Source organism: Phoenix dactylifera, chromosome 1 (genome assembly GCF_051530095.1).
Source record: "Phoenix dactylifera cultivar Ajwa chromosome 1, Ajwa_hap1_PhDact_Kaust_v1.1, whole genome shotgun sequence".
Taxonomy (NCBI): domain Eukaryota; kingdom Viridiplantae; phylum Streptophyta; class Magnoliopsida; order Arecales; family Arecaceae; genus Phoenix; species Phoenix dactylifera.
In genome coordinates, this window is record NC_143190.1 from 65,487,580 (window position 1) to 65,492,606 (window position 5,027).

At 50.6% G+C, this 5,027-nt stretch overlaps 1 pseudogene; it reads right to left on the bottom strand.

The window, feature by feature from the left end:
* Nucleotides 1-843: 843 nt before the first annotated feature.
* LOC103712969 (T-complex protein 1 subunit delta pseudogene) lies at nt 844-2,012 on the bottom strand (annotated as a pseudogene).
* Between the last annotated feature and the right edge of the window lie 3,015 nt (nt 2,013-5,027).

Sequence of the window (5,027 nt, forward strand, 5' to 3'; positions counted from 1 at the left end):
GAGATTTGGCTGCCTGAACATGTTGTTTTCCTATAAACCATGAATTCTACCTGCAGATATCAGGTGTGGTGGTTTGCTCCATTATCTTAATAATTTTGTTAGATGGAAAGTACTCTTGAACCAAAGGATGCATGGAACCCCCAAGGCTTGTTTATGATAGCATGCCCTTGTTCCATGATTACTAACTTAAATGCGATCGATCTGCACATTTTAAGGTGAATACGTGAAATTTCTGTATTATTGCTCTTCCTTATTTTTCATTTTTGCAAGAAATGCTAATGGTTGTGATGAGTATACTCCATGTATTTCCTCTCAGATAATTGGTGCTTGTTTGGTGGGAATGGGAGCGCGAAGAAGACATTGCGCCTGAGGGGGTGACCCAGGGGGATTGGGCCCGTGAGGCCGTGACCCTCACGATGACCCTGTCCGGTTCTGTCTCTTCTTCTCTGGGCTCCCCTTTTATAGAGTTCTGCCGGATCCGGCAGGATTTGTCCCCACGGGGGCCCTTAATGTATTTCTTGTGCATTAATTGGGAGTAAGATGAGCAACTACAGGTTCCCTGCCATTGGAGATGTTAAGGGGCTAGCATTATTTGAAGCCTCAGAAAGGGAATGGGAGAGACGCAAAGCTGTAGGTCCTACAACCTAAATAATTTCAATACATGGTAAATGAACTTTTTAAATAGTATCGTGAATCCACATAAGAAAGCAACAATTTGTTCAGCCCATGCCTAGGAAGGGTCGTAGAACATGCATCTGAACATCCCACAAACGTTGCATTGAATGGAAGTTATAGTTTGGACGTTGAATTTTAGATTTAATGCTTTTCTTGAGTCTCTGCATCCTTACGGCAATGGTGGTGACTGATGCCCATGTGGAAGATGAGTGTCATCTGCCTGAGATCATATATATTAACTATGTTTTGTGCAACTTTGGCCTATGAGTCCATAACTCGTACGCTGAAAGGTTAGATTTCTATTTAACCCACATAGTTAGACTCGTGGTAACCATCGAAAGAAGCTGGCATTCTTCTCACCAATCGGGCCTCCGGCAGCATGGTTGACCTTCTCATCAAAGATGAGCCCTTTGACAAGCTCGGTGTCACCGTAGGTGACATCACGGTGGTCAATGAGATCGGGCTGGGCGGGGTTGATGATGGATAGGACAGCGTCGACGACGAGGAGGGCGAGGAGGGAGAAGTATAGGGAGGTGACGGCGAACATGACGAGGGAGTCACGATCGGAGAGATCGATGGGGAGGGCCATGCCATGGAGGACATTGACGGCGCAGACGGAGAGGCGGTGGAGACAATGGTAGCGTGTACGTCGACGGGGAGGAGGAAGAGGGAGCGGCGGCGGAGGAACCCGGCGAGAACGATGATAGTGGTGGTGCCGTCGTCGGCGTTGGTATCCTGCGAGCGAGAGACATCGACGAGCATCTTGGCGGCAGGCTGGAGGACCTCCATCTTGTTGAGGATGGTGGCGCCGTTGCTGCTAGTGATGACCTTGCAGGAGGCGGAGGCGATCATCTTATCTATACCCTCGGGGCCGAGCCTGGTCCGCATGGTGTTCGCCACTGTGTGGGTGGCGACGATTTTGGCCTAACAGTTGTCGTCGTGCCGCTTGTTGTCGACGTAGCCCTCCATCTTCAAGGAGGTGCGGATGCAGTGACGACGGCCGCCATGGGAGAGCATGAGGAGGAAGGAGATCACGATGAGCGGGCGAGAGAAACCACAGAAGAAAAGGAGAGCAATATATGTTGCTTTCTAGTTGGACTGGACCACCGCTGAGCTGGAGGACCTGGTTCAACTAATAATTTCTTTTCTCTGGAGTCCGGCGATGGCTACTTGGCCCAAGAGAGAGAGAGACCGTTTGGCAAAAGTCGATGGAAGGCGCTTCTCTCCTTCCCGGCCGCCGGATAAAGTTGTGCGATATACAAATGCTTAATTAATACCTCGTATTCGAGCACACATCGTGACACTGCTTTAGGCTGGACCTGCACATCCTTCACCATTAGAGTCACAGGTTGGCTACGTTGGCCAGCAAAAAAATATGGCTCTAAATTTAGGTCTTGCCTCTTGACTTATTACCAAATGCGCCCCCTGGCAAATGGGGTTATGAGATTACAGAGTTTCAATTATAATTGCACCTGCCCCACCCAAAACGCATGCATGCTGGACTCTTGATTCCATTTTTATGATAATTCTGACCTCGAGAGGGCATCTTAACGATTCATTAGACGGCTCATGTAAGCCAAAACATGAAACGTTCTTTTAGTTGGGGGTACTCTAGATAAGCCTTGGCTAGCTCAATATCAGAGGCGGAGGTTCGAGACACTCTATGGTCTTTGGAGGAGGACAGAGCTCCGAGTCTGGACTGGTTTTCCCCAGTTTTTTTCAGGAGATACTGACAGATCATTGGGCAGGAGGTGACGTCAGCCATCCAGCAGCTCTTTTTGTCTTGGATGATGCTTGAAGAATGGCAAAGGACTTTCATCACCCTGGTTTCGAAGAGACAAGATCTAACAGAGCCTAGACATTTTCGGCCGCTCAGTTTGTGCACCACCCTGTACAAGATAGTGGCGAAAATTCTGGTCCAGAGGATGAGAAGGATCCTTCTCAGACTAATATGCCCAAGCAGGGGGCTTTTGTGGGCGGTCGATTTAACTTCGACAATGTGCTAGTTACTCAGGAGTTCATGTTTGACCTTCAAAGGGCTCCGAGGGGCCGGAGTATGATGGGAGTTAAGTTTGGCATGGAGAGAGCCTACGACAGGATGAGGTAGAATTTCGTAATTCACTCCCTAGTCACCTTTGGTTTTCACCCACAGTGGATTAGGTAGATTCAGCCATCCAGTCCCCCCGTCCTTTGCCATCTTGGTCAATGGATCCTCCTCAGTTTTTTCGGTCTTCGGTTGGGCTGAGGCAGGAATGCCCCCTGTCGCTGCTTTTGTTTATCATCTGCACTGACTACTTGTCTCATACGCTTCGCCGTGCTACAACGCTCCAGAAAGTGGAGGCCTACAGATTGACGCCGGAGTTGACTCAAGTCTCGCACCTACTTTTTGTCGATGATTGCCTACTGTTAATCCAAGCGACTAGACGGTCGTCTTAGGGTATTCGAAGGATTTTGAGAGAGTATTGTGCGGTTTTTGGCTAGCAGGTCAACCTGGTGAAGTTAGCTATCTGTTTCAGCCTGACCCACCCAGAGGTGAAGATGGCGATCACTAGTATTCTAGAGATTGGGGAGCAGGAGGGCATTCTGAGTTGTCTAGGGGTTCCGATCACTGGCAGACGGTTCTGCAGAGCGGAGTGCATTCACATGGAGCAGGGTATTAGATGTAGAATAGAGAGCTGGCACGCGGGCGCTCTGTCTACGATAGGCCGAGTCATTCTAGTATGGTCAGTACTGAGCTCAATCCCTATCTATCTGAAGTCCCATACGATGGTGCTAAGTGCTGCACTGAGGTGCATGGAGAGGTAGTTCAGGAGTTTCCTTTGGGGGTGACATGGAGCAGGAGTGGGGTTCACCTATTGGTCTGGGAGACGGTCTGCCGGCCAACTAGCAATGGAAGGTTGGGCATCCACTCTTTGACCGAGCGACGGGAGATCCTTGTGACCAGGTTAGTTGCTAGATTCCTTCTGGAGCCGGGATGTCTCTGGGGCACCTTGATGAGGGCCAAGTACGGGGATCCAACCGCGCCGGTTGTCTTTCGCACGAGCTACCGCAGTTCCTTTATCTGAAGGGAGATCTGTGCCCGTGCCTCGATGGTCTTACCGAAGATCAGATGGAAGATCGAGGACGACCGAGCTATTGATGTCTTAGAGGATAGTTGGCTCTTGAGGTGCCACTCCATGATTAGCCCACCCTGGCCAATATTGGTTGCCTGGAGGGGCATAGGGTCTGCGACTTGTTTATCCCGAGTGGGTGAGCGTGGGATGAGGATCTCGTCCGACAGGCCTTCAGGGAGTGGCTTGCTGAGCAAGTCTTATTTCTGTTGATTTTGCTGAGGTGGTTCGGGACAGGAGGGTATGGAGCATGGCTAGGAGGCCAGAGGTGAAGGCCCGAGATTTCGCCTGGGTCGTCAGGAGGCCTTCGGCGTGAGAGATTGTGGGGGGTTAGATATAGAGGCTCCGCATTCACCTCTAAGTCACCTTGGTCATCTGAAAGGTGGCTTGGGGTTGTTTGCCTACCAGAGGTATGCTAGCCCGACGAGGGATGCATATTTCGCATGAGTGCCCTGATTGCCCGAGGGTGGAGGAGTCCATCTTTCATGTCATCCTTGGATGCCTGATGGCTACCCAGATCTGGGGGTGCGCCTCGGGCCCCCAAACCCCCCGATAGGGGTGGTTGTTGATAGATGATTTCCTCCTCTTTCTGGAGACTTCTTTGTAGAGGTCGAGTTTGGAGGGTCCGGGGATCAGCGCTGCCTACTTGGCTTACCACAACTGCTTGGATAGGAATACCCGGGTCTTTGAGAATAGAATAATGCACTCGAGGTTGGTAGCTAATCGGGCTCTTCTTTATGCGGCGGAGGTCACCTGCGCGGTCACACAATCGTCCTTTGAGATGGCCGGGAAACACCGGGGCTCCCCTTCTGCTCTTGTAGCGTCGAGGACTGTTATGGTCTCCTGGGAGCTCCCACCCCTTGGTTTTCAAAAGATGAATTTCGATGGTAGTGTGGGCGAAAAAGGGAGCACTGGAGGCGTGGACTTCAAGATCAGAGGCCACAAGGCCAGGTTGATAGCGGTTGGCAGCCGGAGGATATTCAATACTTCTGTTGTCGGTGCTGAGCTTAGAAAAGCATGAAAGAGAGTCACCTATGCGAGACGGGTGCTGGGGGCAGACTGCATCCTCCTCAAGGGTGATTCGGCCACAGCGGCGAGTAGATTCAAGGTGAGGGCCCCTGTTGCCCAAGGTGACAACCCAAGAGAGGGGATGAATTGGGTTTTTCTAAATTTTTGGTGCTTTAAAAGTTTTCTTAGTTATGTGCGGTGGATGCTTTCTTAAATTATTTGAATGAATTAAAC